This window comes from Phaenicophaeus curvirostris, chromosome 2 (genome assembly GCF_032191515.1).
Source record: "Phaenicophaeus curvirostris isolate KB17595 chromosome 2, BPBGC_Pcur_1.0, whole genome shotgun sequence".
Lineage (NCBI taxonomy): Eukaryota > Metazoa > Chordata > Aves > Cuculiformes > Cuculidae > Phaenicophaeus > Phaenicophaeus curvirostris.
Genome location: NC_091393.1, coordinates 81,276,634 through 81,295,332, shown reverse-complemented (window position 1 = coordinate 81,295,332; position 18,699 = coordinate 81,276,634). Strand labels below are relative to the sequence as shown.

The following is an 18,699-nucleotide window of genomic DNA, read 5'->3' as shown; positions in this document are numbered from 1 at the left end:
TTATTGTAGTAGCTGTGAGGTGGTCAGTTAATGAGGTTGGGAACTAGAGGAAGAAAAGAGAGCAGCCTTATTGTAGTTACCCTGGATAATCCAGTTCCTTTGTGTCTGATGTGGAATTATCATTGTTCACTTACACTTTCCACTGGTAATTACTAATGTCTGCTTCTGACTTCTAAACTTGAGGCTCTCGCAAAAATATAAAGCCATCGCAACTGAAATTAAAGCTTGTGAAATCTGTATGTTGAACATAGCCTTTTAACGTGCTTGGTGTCAAGAACTATTGCTCTTGGAGTGGATGACTGAGAATAGTGAATGTTTCTTACATGAATGTGGGCCTCCGTATTACAAAAAAGGAAGGGCAGTAAAAATCCACTTAATATTGGATGTAAAAAATTGCCTCTGTGAGGTATTGTAATAATCAATACGACTCTTTGGAGCAGGGTTGATTTAGACTGCAGCAAGGGATGGGGTTGCACATAGAAGAATATTCAGAGAGGGCTGTCCATCTTGAATGAAGCAAACTGCGGCATGCTGAGCTAAATGCGACCATAATGTTCCTCATGGGGATGGGGAGGGGTTTGTTGGTTTTGTTTTGTTTTCCCCAAAAAAACCTCACTAAACAGGGAAATTAATCATTTGATAGTGGCTTGGTTCATGAATCCAGTAGAAATGCTTAAATCTGTCACAAAGGCCTGCTGACTTAGCAAGTGGTAGGTAGCTGTTCTGTTCTGGTCAGCACCAGGAGATAGCTAGCTAACTATTGTTTTTTGCAAGCACAGGTGAATGAAAAGGCTGTGGGGAAAGAATCCAAGCTCTAGATTCCATTCATTCTGTGCTTCAGTTTATGCTTGATCATCTTCAAGATTTGGCTTATGGTTGTACAGGGTGTGAGCTGTGACATTTTCCTCACTGTTTGTTAGCACTGTGAATGCAGAATAAATGTTGTATGAAACTTCAAGAGTCTGATTTAACCCTGGTCTTCAGTATGTCTAGAATGCATATAATCTTCAGATATTTTAATTTCTAAGTCCGGACAAGTCATCGCAGGTTCTTAATTAAAAAAAAAAATAGCCACGTTATCCAGTTAAAAGCCCAGAAAAGGGAAATTGTTTGTGTGGACAATGAAAAATATGTAGCGTGGGATACTTTGGTCAAACTGCTTAAAATTTGGCAAATAAGTCTTAGAGATTTATGCATGTATCATGTGCTAAAGTCGAGTAAAAATTCTGAAGAATTGATGAGCATCATTCCAAAAGAAAACTGATCTGAAAAGCTTTGTGTGAGATGGTAAGAAACAACTGAGCTGATTTCAACTTCTTGAGATACTATTGGCATGATGTTAGGGTTGCCAGCGAGTGTAGGTTGAATTAGTCTTCTGGCTCTTAGAAACCCTTACAATGGGAGAGAAGGGACCAAGGTGTTTCAATGTAGAAAATGATAAAAATGAAAACTTTGTATCTTGATAGACAACAAGATTTTCTTATAATTTTGGAGGAAAATATTCAGGCCCAGGAATTGTTCTGCTAGGGAAAATAACTCACCCACCCACAACTCTCCCCATGCACCATGAGTTTCTCTTTAATTTTACTTCAACACATCATTTTATGATGTTAGTACGTTACTGTCTCATGGCGTAGGTTTTCCCTTTGTTGGGAAATAACCTTTACATTGAGTTTTCTTTTGAATAAATAGTAGAACTAGATGCTTAAATCTATTTTTCCAAGAGTTAACTGGAATTCAGCTCAAAACCGTGGCTTAAGGATATTTCAGACTATGGGACTGGAGATGGCTTTTCAGTGTGTATGACAATGACAAGTCAATGATCAGAAACTTGCACTTAAGTCACAAAGGAAAGCATCGGGGCTTTCTTTGCAGATTTCAGGGGATTAGCCTGTTAACAGAAAGCTTCTTCAGTAGTCCTACTTCTGCGTCTGCACCTCAGAGTAGGAAGTTGACCTTTACTGAGTGCAGAGCACATGTGGCTCTGCATTGTTAGTATTGGAATTAATTGTTTTTATCAAGGAGTTAATGAAGTAAGATGATGATGTGTAGAGAAGGTAACGGTATTGTAATTTATTCATACAATGCTGACTTATTCTCACCAGCTCTTCTGATCTGCTCAAGCCAGGCATTATTTGTTCAAAACTCATGATCCCATATTTAAAATTTTGTATAGCAAGAGAAAAATTGGTGACTGTAGAGAACAGATCTCCAATGATGGAACTATTTGTAAAGAACTGATGTTTTGATTCAAGTGGAAAACTGAAACAATGAATAATATGTTGGTCAGCTTATTTAAAACAAAAAAACCTCTTATCTGGGCAGCTTTGTTGGTTAAGCTGATGTGCAAGTAATATAAAGCATTATCGAGCACATGCTGCTACTCTTTTCCTGTCACCAGCCACAGTGGAGCCATTGATGTGGGTTATTAGGCTGTTTTTTTCAGTGTTGTTTAAAAAGTTTTCTAAAACAGTAGATGTAGGTGATGCATGAGGTGCGTAGATCACGGGTGTTTTTAACTTTATTCAGAGAACTTTCCTAGATGTATCCCACTAGCTCTTGATACTCCTAACTGTAAAGGAGTGGGAGCAAAAGTGAATGAGTGGTGAGACACTGCTGCTACAGCTGCTCCAGGAAAAAACAACACAAATTCACAGTGCAGTCCTCCTTTTTAGGACTAATTAGGTGTGCATTGGCCGCTTAAGTTGAGGATAGACCTATCCTCGTAAAGGGTGTTGAGCTATGCAGGGGTAAGGATTCTTCCTCCAAAGTGCTGTTATCAGGACTGCAGAAATTATCTAGCTGCTCTGGGAACAAGGATTGTTTATCTTGAGTGGTAACTGAATATCTGTTCCCAAATTATTGTCCCTAGTTTTGAAATTGTGTGAAAATGACTCGTGTTAAAACTACAGTAAATTCTGGAAAGTAGTTCTTTCATGTTTTTACTTTGGTTAATCAAGAATGGAACTAGCTGTGTGAGCAACAGGTGATGAAACCTGACTTCCTGTGGCTTTTCACTTGTGGTTGGATTTTTCTGGGTATGTTGTATTGTGAGCTTTGGAAGTATTTTCATGTGTTTGGGGCACTATCTGTCCTGTATGGGAAGCTCTTATTGGTAAGACTACCTGAACTCTTCCTCTGCTTGTCCTCAAGGGGTACTAATTTGGATGTCTCTCCTTGATTTTGCTGTTAGTTTCCATAAAACTCATAAGACCTGATTATCTCTGAAATACTTACCCTTGTGTTAACTTCTGAATTATGGTCAGTTTCAATAGAAGTTGGGGAGTTAGAGGTTGGGCAGAACTGTTGCTTGGCTTTCTAAAGTTGTATTTTATTCATTTTCCACTAATAGTATTTCTTGTTTTGCTGCCTTCTTGTATTTACCACTATTTTAAATTTCTTTAAGAATTAAAAGTATTCCCCCCCCAACATTTCAGGTAGCGTATCTGTTAGTAGGAAGTGGTGTTCCTAATGGCAATTTCTTAATGGGTGCAAAAAAGTCTCTCCTCCATAGGACAGGAAAAAATCTTTGAAGTATCCAACATGTTTATTAAACCACCTCTATATAGGCATAGGCAGGTGTAAAGTTGCCTTTGATGTACATTGTAGCCTTTTGTAATACATACTGTAATATGCACTGCTACCACATATGGTAGTTTTGGACCATGACTCTAGGAGAGAAGTGAATAGAGGTTTTGAAAATGAATAATGTATTGAAGCCTCTGGAGTACAGGTAGATTGGATTTTGCGGGTGGTGGATTAGAAATTGGAGAGGGCAGGGACTTGTGTTTCTCAACCCTTGTGACCTTGAAAAGCTGCTGAAACTCTAATGTGCTTTGAAACTTCTCATAGGAGAAGTACTGTATTGAAGCTATGTAGTACTGCAAGCTGAGTTCAGAGAGGTCTGTCTTCACTGTATAACACTACAGAAATCGTTCCTTTTGCTTCTGTTTTAAATAGGCCTATACTCAAAGCACTGACTTCAGAGAGCTTCTAGTAAAGTTATGAAAGGTGAATCTAGTACAGGTGTTACTCAGTTTCTTGTGTCCTTTTTGCTCCTGCTCTTCATTTTCCTAGTGTAGTAATAAAATACTTGTTTTATGTGTTCTGATTCCAAACAGGAGAATCTCATCCTGGTCTAAAGATACTCTGCCTACCAGTTTGTGCACAAAAGACCTCAGATATGGCACTAGTTTCAGGCACTGGTTTCCACTGTCTAGCATTAAGTTTAATTCTCTCTTGAGCACTAGAGAAAAGTTTATAGCTGATTTTTCAAGAAGAGAGTACGCTTCTTCAGTGTGTGCATTCAAGACAGTCATGACGTGCTTTTCTTTTTAGCTGTTCTAAAACTTGAATCCAGACCTAACGGATGCAGTCCATTGACTTGCTTAGGTAGTGATCAGTCCTGTATCTTAAAGGTGAAGAACCTCCATCTATCTCAATAGAGCCCCAGTGCACAATACAGTCTGTAAGACTCACCAGTGTCTCACGTTGGGTGTTGTCAATGAGAACTGAAGTGACACCTTTAAGGAGGTTATTAACAGTGTCTAATTACAGGTAGGATCTACAGGTAGTGAGTGTTATCCAGTAATTGTGGGACTACTACCCACTACTAGTGTATCAAACTGACTCCTCAGCTGTGAGGTTTATCCATTTCCTAGCTTGTCACATTTTCTGTCTATTTACAAGTTTTTCAGGAGACGTATTACAACAGGGGATTTTTTTGTTTCACTTTTTCTTTTCTCTGAGAATCTCTCTCCTGCTCTTTTTCTTACTGAGTGCTTAGGCTGGTGGATGAGTTGATTGGAATAATCCAAAGTCTAGGTTGTGGCTTATTATGTTACTCTGAGTGCTTTTTCTAAACTATCAGAAGATTGTTTTCATTTTGTTTATGTACAAACCCCCTACTATTTGCAGGTTTATGCACAATCTTGTGAAAACAATAGCTAGAGAAGGGGGGGAGGGGCCTGTGTGAAACCTGTTATGTAAATCCTCTGTAAGTGCACCACGATTTCAACTGCTTTTTAAAAGATAACCTAGAAGTTCATAGGCATTCAGTCATTTAAAAAATGTTTTAATAATAGCAATTGCTTCTTTTTTGGGAGGTTTTCCAAACAACCCACCTTTAGATTCTGTGCATCTCTTACAATGTAAAGAAACTGGAAGAAGTTTAAGGTGACTCTCTTTTAATAGTAATTTGTGGGATCAAGGAAAAGACAAGCATACCACTTTTGTGGATGTTGGCATTGAAAAGAGGATGTTTCAGCATTTGCTAGAGGTGGATAGCTGTGCAGACTCCTCTGTAGGCAGGCCTTGAGAGTTCATCTGTTTATTTTTTATAAATGTTGAAGGTATAGTTTAACATTTTCATGTTTTTAACATTTAAATAATAGTTGGGCTTGTGTGTGGTATGGAAGAAAAACATTGTTAGGATTCTGCCAACATGACATTGATATTTTGTATCCTGCTTTTTCCCCTTAGTTTGCCTTATTCTGAATATGTTTTATGACTATATTTGAATGTAAGAGTGAAAGAGGTCCAGAGCTGTTGAAGATCAGTATCAAGCTTGTAACATTACATTCAATAAGATGAATTCTTACTTTCTTAACTAGAGTGCACCAAACACAAGTAATTCTGTGCTAGATAAGAACTTCTCTACTGAAATCAAAATAACAGCTGTTGTAAACTGTAACAGCTTACTATGTGTTTGTGACTATTGTTGCAGTATTGTTTTAATTAAAAGAAAAAAGGAACACTGTCAACTTACCTGACTTTTGGAGGGAAGCTGTCAAAACAATTTCTGATGTGTGATTGTTTTTTTGTTAACATGAAGTGAAATGAGGTGTGACTTACAGAGTCAGAGGGGAAGAAATAGAATTCCAGTATAGTTCAGGATTCTTGAAGTGAGCTTGTGCACTGCTGTTGCCAATGTCAGGGAATAGAATTCAACTCAATCAAAAAGATATCACTGGCGTAAGTACTCTGCAATTGTATTTTTTAAACCCTTTATTAATTTATATTTGGAAAAATATTTCCCATGAAAAATACTTTCAGATATACTTAATGATTATGCGGTTTCAATTTCAAGTTTTCCATATTACTGAATCTGTACAGAGGGAAAGTAGGTCTCCGTGCAGGGAAAGTACTAGTCAGTTACTAGGTGAAGCGATCTTTTTTCACTGTTGTTTCATTTTGTTTAGGGTTACCACATTCAAATGTGGTTTGTATAAGGAAAAACTTGGAATAGCAATTCCGTAGCTGAGCTAATTAATTTTTTTTGAAAGGTATCTTAAGGTTTGTCCAGACTGGAAGCCTGGTTGTTATCAGTTGCACAAAGAATATGAAGCTATTGTGGGAAACCTCTTAGTATGTTTCTCCATATTATCCCTTCCTACATATGTCTTGTTTATTTGTTTATTGAAGCAGTGATTAAAACAGAAACACTTACTTGCAAAGCAGACATGGCAGCTTAGATCTGTCAGGAATTGTCAGATTTGTGCTTGAAGTCTTTTTAAAGTAAGTAATGGTCCTCTAAGACTGTATTGGAATATCCATCATCCTTTTGTGCTGTTTATCTTCTTTCTGATAATTTTCTTTAGCTATTGCTAGTACAAAAATAGTGGGTGAACCTGGACTACCTGTGAGCAGACTTTATTCCATGCAGTTTACTTTGTTCTGTTTTCAGAACCATTGATACTTTCCACTTAGTATTTATCCTCTCCTTTCCTTGGATCAAAGTCTGATACTGTTAACTGCAAGACATAAACTGAAATGAGGCAGAAGAAACAAAATGGGGTCTTCTTAGTGAGACAGAAGTGCTTTTTAAAGAACTGAAGTAATAGATTCACTGAGAACTTAAGCTAATCCAGAGAATAGTTGAGTAGGCAAAGCACACTGTTCATTGAGGAGTAATTTTCCTTATTCTGTTATGACAGGATTCTGTTTTCTGTTCGTTTGTCTGTTGATCATATGAAAGATTTTTATCAGCGGATGTGCAACCTTTTATTACCAAGTTCTGCTGTCTGCCACTAACCTGCTGCAGTTATTTGCTTTTCAGGGGTATCATGACTCTGTCACTGCCATTGGTAAAAACCAACAAGTGGAGGTTGATCACTGACATCTATATTGCTGGATGAGATGGGGAGGAGGTTATTTATATTAGTTGTCATTCTCTCTTCTTATTTTTTATTGATGTGTGGTTTCTCTTGTTATGTCCCTTCTTGAAAAAAGTTGGGAGGAAATGGGAGACACTTTAGTCTATAGTGCGTTGTCCTGAATTGTGTAGAAGTGTTTGCTTTGTTGTTTTTTTCCCCTGTCTCTGAACTGTGTAAAAAGTCCTGTTGATAGATGAAAAATTAATGTATGGTATGGTCTATTCTTATTATGTATTTAAGGTCTCCTAGAAATGGTAGACTCGGATCACTGTCACTGAGGAAGCTAAGATTCCTAGAAGGTCTTTAGGTGACTGAAAAGGTGTACTTGGACTAAACTGCCATGTTCGGAGAAGTCAACAAGAATTAGAATTGGCCAATGTGACCCAGAATAATTTTTCCATTAAGTGGGGGAAGCCGTAAAGCTTGTTTGGTTCAAGTGCCTAAGGGTAGTGTCTTCAAAACCTTAAGGACAGGACAAAGGTAAACCTAGCACAGTTAAAGAAGTAGCTAGCATGTGATTCAGTTGAAGCTGAGTTTTTAATTCTGAATTTCTTGTTTCTGGTCACTAAATATAATACTACAGCAGTGAGATTGCTGGATACTAGAGGCATCTGCTTCCTTTAGCAGCAAGACACTGTTATTTCATTGCAGCTGTTTAAAAATAATGGATGTAACATCTTGGAAGCTGGCTTCCTTAATGTACACAATATAGCTTTGGTTTTGTCTCTTTGTTATGAGGAGTTCATTCCCTCTGCCCAAACAGCTTTCTACTACATGCTGCCTAGTTGGTGAGCATCTGGAATTTCCCTTTTTAGTTCAAGGTCCTTAGAATAATTTGTTTTTTCATCACTTTTCGGTGTTGATACAGTACAGAAGAAGAGTTCTTGTTAGGCCTCTGCATGCACTCAGGCAGTTGCTTCTGTAACTAACTCATAATTTTGGCTGTTTCATTAAGGAAGAGGTTCTCATGTAATTACCCCCCAAGTATGTTAGTGCTGCGCTATTTCTGTAGTCTTCTGCCTCTGGCCATGTGCTCCTTTTCCTTCTCATGCTGATACTTGGCTGTCTCGTGGTGAGAGAGTTATGTGCTGTGTTGAGTGTCTGTTGCTGAGGTTAATTTTTTTTTTTTTTTAGTTGGATTCTTGAATCAGCTTGCTGCATGAGGATATGAGAGCAACTACTGTTGCAAAAGTTGGAGTAGGAAGTACCCATGTCAGGAGGTGGGGTTACAGCAGTTACAGTTTAGCTTACATAACTTCTTGCAAGACAGCACCCTGAGATGTTTCAAAGGAGGTTCTTTTAAGGTGTAGTTATTAGTATCGGTTCTTAACCCTAATGGTTTGGATACCTGATGACGTGTCTTGCGAGTGGAAGTCCTAAGTTTACTTTGTATGTTATTGCTGATGAAATGAAGACCATACTGGAAGTCACATAACTGTGACAGTGGTAGCAGTGTCATCAGCCATGTTGCAATTCTGAAGTGAAAGAACATGCAATTAAATATTGACACTAAAGCCTCTATTATAACTAAATTAAAATGTCCATCACTTCTTTTGGTTTTTCCCTAAATGCCTACTACAGATGTTGATGTGACTCCCTTCACAGCAGCCGTTCCAGTTTAATTGAATATCAGCACTTGCTGACAAGAATGTCTTTATTCCGTAGGCACGTGAGAATACAGCAGAAACAAATACTTAACCAAATACTTAGCAAAGGTCACGGTAAGGAGTTTGTCAGAAAGTTCCTGAGCAAGTCAAGCTGTTTTTCTGTGCCTTTTGTCACGTTTGCAAATTGCCTTGGGGGATGAGAGGACTGCTTCTGCTCATCTGCTGTGCTGTTGGCATTGTTCACTGCTTAATGTGGAGCTAGAGTATCTTTTATGCTTGAAGCAGAGAGTAAATTTTTTGGGGAACTGCGAAGAAACTGTGGGGTATTTTGGGTGAAGCATGCAGTGTCATCACATGTAGAGACTAGAGTATGCAGTTGTTTGTCAGGCACTGACAGGTTTTGTGTCTAGGAGTTCTCAAATTTGTTCAAGTTCAGAGGTCTTATTAAGGTGGATTTGCTTTCAATATAGCCTGAGAGAAGTTAAAAACATCTGAAAAGATGTATTCAATTACGGAAACTCTGTGTTCATATTGAAAAGGTTACGTTTTCTTGGCCACTTCTGTTCTTTTCCACTCCTTTCTCATCTCTTTCTCTGCCACCAGTTTCTGTAATAAATTTTAGCTAGAGTTATGAGCACCAAGTTTTTCCTATTATAACCTATACTATTGCTGTCTTGTTGCCAGATGTCTTGAAAAATAGCCAGGAACTCAGTTGTTTGATGGCTGTGTTCACTTGTTGAGACCTGCTTACTGTTATGCACAGTGTTCTTATATAGAGACTTAGGAGCATTTGAATTCTGCAAATTGTTGAACCCTAGAGATGGTTCCTGTTCATGGTTTCAGGCGTCCCTGATATGTTACATAATAAAGCAAGCTTTCTATTTCACTTGATAAGTGTTAGATACTGCTTTACTTGGATAGCACTACCGATAAGTAGTTTATATCAACCTGTGGCAAAAGACTTCTGGGCCTGTGAAAAAGATGATGACTGGAAATAGCATGGCTTTGCCATGAGTCGGTCATGCTTGACCAACATGACTGCCTTCTGTCAAATGACTAGGTCTTTAGCTGAGTGGAGAGCAGTGGATATATTTTTACTTGGACCGTAGCAAGGCTCTTTGCAGTGTACCACAATGGGCTCTGTTTACAGTCTGAATGGGAGGGTGACTATACAAGTGAAAACTGGTTGAAGAGTCATCTCAAAGGGTGGCTGATGGTTCATACTTTGGCTGGATAGCAGTTGCTACAAGCTTCTCAAGTGCCTGTTGGCGGCCTATTCTTTTTCTAATGTTTTATCAATGACCCAGAGGAGGAGTTGGAGTGCATGTTCATTCGGTATGTGGTAGACACAGAACTGAGTGGCTCAAAAGCAGGACAGCCACCCTGAAGTACTATGAAAGCTAGAGGAATGGGCCTGTATGAAGTTCAGCAAGGGCATATGCCAAGTCCTGCTTCCAGGACTGTTAACTTTCCTGCAGTGCTACAGAGAAGGACCTGGTTCTGATGAACAGTAAGCTAAATGAAGTCGGCAGTTCACTCTGGTAGTGATGAAAACAAACAGATTTATTCCCCTTTAGTTGGCGCTTGTTCCAGGTGTTCCCAGACTGCATCTCTAATACTATGTCCAGTTTTGCTCTCATTTTCCTTATCTCCACCAAGAACAATATTGATAAACTTGGGGCAAGTCCATCAGGAGGATCAGGGAGCTAATGCCTTTTGTTGCACAGTTTACTCCAAAGAAGAGATGCTTAGGAGGCACCTTACTTATAACAAACATCTGGTATAGAGGATTGGGCACCAAGAAGATGGAACCAGTCTCTTTACTGAGATACATGGGGGAAACAAGGCGATGGCCATAAGTTAAAACAGCTGGATAAATGTTGAAAATTTTTTACTGTAAGGCTGATTGAGAGGTTATAGAGGTAACCTGCAAACCTCTGTGGCGGTTATCAAAACCTGAGTGGATAAAGTCCTGAGCAACTATGACCAAGTTCAGCATTGACTGCACTTTGAGAGGGAAATCGGACTGAAGGACCTTGCAGGTCCTCTCCACTCTGAAGTTTTCTTTGATGAGTCACCCATGGAAGCATATAAATAGCCAAAATAATCAATACCTTTTGGTTTTTTGGAAGCTTGATTCCTTGTATTAGTGACATTTATTTCTAGTGTTGCTAAATAAAATAGCTTGAACATAATCAGTTACTTTTGTTGATTATTTTTTATTTTAAGCATTAGTTACTTGAAAGAAAGATACTGGAAAAGGAAGCTCATTTTCAGTTTCTCTGAGATTGGTTCATTTATCTTTTTGTCCAGGCCTAAGAAAAGAAGCTGAAATTCTAGATGATACCTGTAGACATCTTAAACAGAGAAAGCTTTAGCTAGATATGTGCTGCAGAAATTGTGTGTTGGCATATCCGTGGTGGGTTTAACTGTGATAACCCTTTTCCTGAGGCTGGGCAAAAAGCAACTTGGTTCTTTCTTGTAACCGAGATAATTTTGGTGAGTAGTCAGATGTGTTTATACTTTTCCTTTTAAAGCAATCTCTAGCAGCTAGTAGCAGGCTTCTTTGTCATGGTTTCTATGCTTCACAATGAGTTTGAATCTCAACTTTTAGTCTTTCTTTTCCCTTGAGCCCAGGATCTGGATATATTCTTGTAAATAATTGCATTACTATGCCAGGCTTTACCATCCTCTCTCCACTTAAACATGTGTGCGTGTTCCTCTCTTGTCACATGAGTGCACATATTCCTGGCTTGGAAATGGATTTGCTTACACTTCTGTGAAGGTGTGGCGTATATTGATAGCGGTTTTTGTGGGGGCAAGCAGTGGCCATTTAAATGGTGTAACTTAGATCACTTCATGCTTTTATCTCTTAAGAAGTGAAAGGCATTCAAAAAGTTTATCTTTTGCTGCGTTACCTTAAACAAGCAGGAATTTCTTGACTAACATGGCCATTTCCAGGGGTTCATGTATTTTATTGGTTCCAGTCTAGAAGTTTCTATTAAGCAGTTCTTGATCTTAATGAATATGGTGTTGAACTAGGAGAGAAATTAGTCAATTCTTCCATCTTACTACTTTCAGACTCACAGACTCTTTTTCACCCATGTTATGCAAGGAAGAGTCTCTGATGTGATTCTTTATCAGAAGGGCAAAGATATGGAAGAAATTTGACTTTTGTACTACATTCAAGGTAAGACTTTTAAAATTGTCCATGATCAGATGAAAAAAGCATGAATACTGAGACTTGCAAAGTGGTACTGAGTTCTTTGCTTCTTGTGTAATACGAATATTAAGCGTTAAATACTTCTGCATAATTCTGTGGAGGTAAACTAATGATCAGATGCATATAAGCTAGCTGTTTAACTAAAGTAGTTAAGTAGGTTGTGACATATAACTAATGTTTGCTATGCAAAGCTCTCAGGTAGCATAGGTGTTTCTACTTATAAAAACTGATATGCTAAGTTGCATGGTATAAAATGGAATGTCTTACTAAATGGGAAGTGTCTTTGTAACTTCTTTTAGTTTACTTTAAGGTTCTGTGCTGAGCTTGTAATTTCTTTGGAATGCAGCATTATAGCTCTTGAGTGACCTTTCCAGTCAATTTCAAGGTATCAGGAAATAATTGAGAGTCATAGGGCAGGTTTGCTGTGTTTTAGAAGGAATGGTAGATGCATTTCTTTCACTAACGCCATAGCTTCAAGCACACACACAGTGGTCATCTGTCTGCAAGCTAGAGCACTGATGAAGTGGTAAGAGCCATTAGCATTGTTCAGTAGAGCAATACCATTGCCTTCAGTTTAACAAAATGTTTGACGTTTATTGTGTCATTGCCACACCACCCCCAGGGAAGAGTAGAGGATATAACAAGGACTGGGGGGATAAAACCTGCAGCAGACAAAGTAGAATTTCCTCCAGTGGGACCAGTCTTGGGGACAATGTTGGACTGCCCTGTTGACTGGGCTAGCATTGTGTTCATGGCCATCAAAAAGAGGAGCTGAAAAAGGGGTTGGAGAGAAGGGAGAGGCACATGGCTATACCTTACAGGGACAGTAGTTTGTGTGGGAAGGGGAATACAAGGCCGTGATATCCAGCCGTAGAACAGATGGTGAAGATACTCAGATGCAGTCACTCAGAAGGAGGTAGGAGGTGTTTTGTGGACTGAAAAGTACAAGTAGCACTTAATGTAGGCAGATGGTTACCTAAGGCTAGCTCTTCAGTTTTGGAGGGGTGGAAACCTACTGAAATTGGCACTCATTGCACTGAATTTAGGACCTATTTGGAGGTTCAGATCAGCCGTCTTCTATTCATGTACCTATTTCTAATTGGTGTGGCTCTGTGGTTCTTTTTTTATATAGTAGGTTTTACTGAATTATCTGTGTAATCCCCAAGCTGAATGTCTACTTTTCTTTTTAAACTGCTAAATCGATCAGATGCGTTCAGTTGTCATTCTGAAAAGGCCTGAATGCTTAAGAATATTGATTTGTGTGCCTTGGTGTTATTTTTTTATTTGTGTAATCCAGATAGTTTGTTAGACCTTGTATAGGATATATGCAAGTTAAGTTTCACATGTAGTGAAGCAGCAAGGCTGAAATGTGAGCCTTGGAAGATAGAAATAGCTTTAAAATATCTTGATACTTTGCCTCTATTAATGGGATGACAGAGTTAGGGTGCTTGCCCCTTTACTACCACTGATGTGGTTTCTTTATGTATCTTTGCGTTAAGATGTTCCCATCACCGAGAAAGGGTGTGTCTTGCAGCCAGCAAGACTACAGGAGCAGTAACCTGTGGTGGAGCTGGAGATGGTGTCTTAATCTGTGTTATCCAAATTTGCCTACAGCTGATGTATGATCTGAGTAGCATAAAATGAATGTTGAATTATTAACATGCTTGCTTCCTGGAAGTCTTTTTGCTGTCAAGTCTACGTAGACCTATCATTATTCCCTTTACTGCCTGTAATGCCCTTAAGCATCCTCTAATATTGATTTCTTGAAAACTGGCATGGTCGTCTTGCATGTTGGTTTTAACATTCTTACTGATAAAATTGCCCTTTGAATTTTTACAGGTATAGTCCGACACCTATTGTGATACTTGCATAGTGGCAAAAGTAAAACAGTTTTTACTCAATAGATATATCTGGAACTTCAGCATTGAAGTAGATATTGCAAAGCAAGAGTTTAAACTGTATTGATTGAAAGCGAGTCAAAGTGATTTATTGTGAAACTGAAGTTGCAGTACTGATTGGACAGAACTTTGAGTATTTAAGCTTGCAAGTTGCCAAATGGCTGCTTCTTGCCAAGTACTCCTCTGTTTAGATGACAAGTGAAGCAGTTCAGATAGCCTCAATGCAGACACCTGACAAAGATTCCATGTGTCCCGGCAACGATACTGGAGGCTGCTGCCAGAGGAAAAGGTAATGGAAATTTGCTTTGCTCTGCAGTTCCTAGCGATGGTATTTTTTTAATTAGATTTCAGACTATTTCTTAAGAAGTTTCTCTAGCCTGATGGAAAAGTAGACCATGCATTAAAAGTGCAGGGGGGAGTACTGTGTTCTCTGAAGTAGTCTGACAAGCCATCTGTGATCTGAAACCTGACTTTCTATAGCATACTGTGGATTGAATAGTATATATCCTGGAATTACAGGTATATTGATCCTGTTACAATAACAGTATAGGAGTATATAATTACATATCATGTAGGATCAGCCGCTTCTCTTAAGCGTTGAACTGCCTTAAAAGTGCTTTGAGTTATGATATGCCCTATTTGACATGAGCCATATCAGTTCCACTAAGTGCTCATTTTCTTCATGCTAATGCAGTACTGCTACTGAAGTAACTTTGCTAGTAGGCAGAAAAAAATTCTTAACATGGAAGAGACTATTGAAAAAAATCTGTTCTAAAACTGTGATTGAGGTATAAAAATAACTGTGTATTTTAACAATTCCTATTTGGAGCTTTCAGTTCCTGTACTGTTTTAATTAGTCCTTTTGGAAGATTGTGTGTAGGCTGTTAGTTGACATAACAGATGCTTGAATTATCTCTTTCCAAGTTGTGTGCTTTGCAGTAAACATTAAAATGCCTGTCACATAGTAAGTGTTAATATTTGGCAGCTTGTAGTTCTGCTGTTCTTATGTCACTGATTTGAATGTGTAGGTGATTTTATTATGATGTTGAATGACTTTTTTGCATTTAATTTAACTCCTTTTGTGCATAAACCTATCCAGTGGTTACAGGGCTTAAAAAAAACACAACTAGATCCATGTGGTTAAGTAGTGTGGCAGAGAATTTATGCCTCCTGTAACTGCCTGTGCAGTAACATCAGGGGTGTCCAAGGTTTTTTAATCTGCTATGATGGCTCAGTTTTAGTTCACATGTATCTGAAGACTTAACCTTAGAAGATAAGGGAAGAATGAGAACCCTTTTGGAGAGAGGGGAAGTCCTTCCCCTAATCATCAGTATCATATGTAAAGAAGTAAAAAACCACTCTTGTTATACCTTGTAGATTTGATACAACGTGATTTCTGTCATTGACAAACGTATCAGCATTAGGGAGTTCTTGCTGTGTTTTCTGTACCCGATGCTACTGTAATTTTGATCTTTTTGCTTGTTTTTCACTCCACTTTGTGGAGTTTAAATTCCTTCTAATTTTTTTATATACTTGTGATCCCACTTAAGGCTATGTGTATTTTACATGTAAGACAGGGATTAGTTGTCACGCATATATTGTGATGGCTTAATTCCCCTGGTAGACAAATTGGGATCCTTTGAGAATTCTTTGTGGGATGTTTACTTTAAATACAGGGTCTGTACAGAAAGGCATGTTGTAGAAAACAGGTTTAAGCTTTTTTCAGTCATAAGCAGCAGAAATATAAGATGTGCTATTGAGGATAAAAAAACCTATTGACTTCAATGGTAGTACCAAGGTGATTCAAAAGCTGACTTGTTCTCAATGCATTGCTAGCCACTAGATGCTAAGGTGAGATTCTCTATCCAGATTAAAATTAACCTTTGGGAACTCTAGCTGTTAGCTGGCTTAAAAATCACTGAGTATTGCTCAGAGAAGAATTGGTCAAGATAGCCTTCTGCAGAGAAACTGTTCTTCTCTTTTGTGAACATTTCCTCTGAGAGACTCACAATGCTATCAATCCTTTGAGAACTGTCAAACTTCCTGACTATATCCTGCAGCTGGAGCGTCTTAAAATTTCAGAGCTTAATCATCTTTGCTGTCTTAACAATGGAAGTAGACAATTATGCCAGATTTCTTACCTCTTTATCCTACAATATTTTGAAGGATATTTGTTATCCAAATGTATATGCTGCCTGGCTTAGGATTGGACAGAATTAATTTTCTTCCCAGAAGCTGCTGTGTTAGTAGGAGAGGAGAAGAATGTTGATGATATACTAATGTTTTTAATTGTTGCTGTGAAATCAAAGACTCTTTCAGTTTTCTGTCCTCTGGTGAGCAGGTGTACAAGAAGTTGGGAGTGAGCGTAGCCAGGCTGCTGACCCAAGCTGGCCAAAGGGATATTCAATACCACATAACATCATATTCAATATATAAATGGGTAGTTGGCTGCGGGCCAGGATTCATTGCTCAGGAACTGCTGCTCCAGACAGGCTGGGCATGAGTCTCTGCAGGTGGTGAGCAATTGTGTTGTGCATTGCTTATTTTGCATCTATTGTTATTATTGTCATCAGTATCTCTTCTTTTTGCTGTCCTATTAAACTGTTTTTATCTCAGCCCATGAGTTTTCCTTTTTTTCCAGTCATCCTCCCCATCCCACTGTGGGAGTATGTAGTGTGTGAATAAGCAGCTGCATGGTACTATTGCTGATTAGGGTTAAACCACAACAGCATTCATGCTACAGGAATAACTGATCTAAAATCTGTTGCTTTCTCTGATTTTCCTGACAACTGGTTCTTGTAAGAGTTTGTTATGGTCTTACACTTCAGAAATTTTCTTGAAAAGCTTAGCTACTGCATAATCAAGAGAGAAATTTTATTTGCTAGGTTACTTCTGAATTTGAATAATACCACAGTCTGCAAACACCTTGCTCTTCTTGACTCTGGATGCTCTTCAATACTGCTATGGTAGGTAGAGTGGATAAGATGTTTCACTTCTGTGTAAAGTGAGCTGTGGTTTAGGGACATGCTATTTTGGCCCAGACAGCTTCTGAATAGATGTGCCCTGTAATGTTGCCTGCTGACAGGTGTGTTGAATTCTTTTTCAGAACATCTAACCAGTGCTCAGGCTGTGATTTCTGCTTGTTTTAAGCAGATGGATATTTACAAAATCTAAACAGTCCACAGGGAGTGACTGCCTCTTTTTTTATTTTTTTTTTAAAACCATTTTGACAGCCAGATGTTCACAAACACAACAAATGGGCACATGGTTTCAAACAGATTAATTAGCAGTTGCTACCTAGGTATTCTAGCTAGTAAGATGATAATAAGCATGGGGAAGCACCATAGGTATGTGCTTAAAAGGTAGGCACATCAGTAATATTGAACATGATCTTATGTTACCTGATGTATATCACTCTGGCATGTTGGAGCTGGAATTTTAAATCCCCATCAGGAAGATGAATGTTCACCCTTTGCACTAAGCAAAAAGAAACGCAAACCCATTCAGAATATCATAGAATCGCAGAATAGTTTGGGTTGGAAGGGAACTTTAAAGGCCATATAGTCCAATCCCTCTTGCAGTGAGCAAGGATATCTTCAAGTAGATCAGATTCCTCAGAGCCCCATCCAACCTGACCTTGAATGTTTCCAGGGATGGGGCATCAACCACCTGTCTGGGCAATCTATTCCAGTGTTTCACCACCCTCATTGTAAAAACTATCTTAAAGCTAGTTAGAATGTACCCTCTTTTAGTTTAAAACCATTACCCCTTGTCCTACTGAAAAGTTTGTCCCCCCTCTTTCTTGTGAACGCCTTTCAAGTACTGAAAAGCTGTAATAAGTTTTCCCTGGGGCCTTCTCTTCTCTAGGCTAAACAACCCCAACTCTCTTAGTCTTTCTTCCTTGAAGAGGTGTTCCATCCCTCTGATAATTTATGTGGCCCTCCTCTGGACCCACTCTGGCAGGTCCATCTCTCTTTTGTCCTGAGGGCTCCAGAGCTGGATATGGTACTCCAGGTGGGGTGTCAGCAGAGTGGAGTAGAGAGGGAAAATCACCTCCTGCAACCTGCTGGCCACGCTTCTTTTGATGCAGCCCAGGATATGGTTGACCTTTTAGGCTGCAAGTGCGCATTGCTAGCTTGTGTCCAGCTTTTCATCCCCAAGTCCTTCTCTTCAGGGTTACTCTCAATCCCTCCATCCCTCAGCTTGTATTGCTGCCAGGGCTTACCCCAACCCAGGTGCAGGACCTTGCACTTGGCTTTATTGAAACTCATAAGGTTCACGTGGGCCCACTTCTCAAGCTTGTCTAGGTGTCTCTGCATGGCATCCTGTCCTTCAGGTGCATCAACTGCACCGCTCAGCTTGGTGTCATCTGCAGACTTGCTGAGGGTGCACTCAGTCCCATTGTTTGTCGTTGATGAAGATAATAAACTGTACTGGGCCCAGTATGGACCCCTGAAGGACTCATCGGGACACTGAGCCATTGACCGCTACCCTTTGGTGAAACCATCCAACAAACTCCTCATCCACCAAACAGTACATCTATCAAATCCATATCTCTCTAGCTTAGAGAGAAGGATGTTGTGGGGGCCATGTCAAAAGGCTTACAGAAGTCCAGGTAGACAAGATCTGTAACTCTTCCCTTGTTCACTGATGTAGTCAATCCATCATAGAAGGTCATTAGGTCGGTCAGGCAGGACTTGCCCTTGTTGAAGCCATGCTGGCTGTCTCGAATCTCCCCCCTGTCCTCCATGTGCTTGCATAGATATATGTATGTTCAGGTTACTCAAGTAACTTGATCTTTTCTCTTTCATTGGGAA

At 39.1% G+C, this 18,699-nt stretch overlaps 1 protein-coding gene across 5 annotated transcripts in view; it reads left to right on the top strand.

Annotated features, from left to right (window-relative positions):
* The window catches only part of PPM1B (protein phosphatase, Mg2+/Mn2+ dependent 1B), a 68,503-nt gene that overhangs the window by 2,956 nt on the left and 46,848 nt on the right, over window positions 1-18,699 (top strand). For 2 of the 5 annotated variants that reach the window (XM_069852653.1, XM_069852649.1), the window contains exons 2-3: window positions 11,843-11,951; window positions 13,824-14,171. The exons of 1 other annotated variant lie outside the window; for it this stretch is intronic. The gene's annotated coding sequence lies outside the window, so the exon portion shown is untranslated. The remainder of the gene's footprint in view (window positions 1-11,842; window positions 11,952-13,823; window positions 14,172-18,699) is intronic. 2 more of the 5 variants (XM_069852650.1, XM_069852651.1) reach the window with 2 other exon arrangements.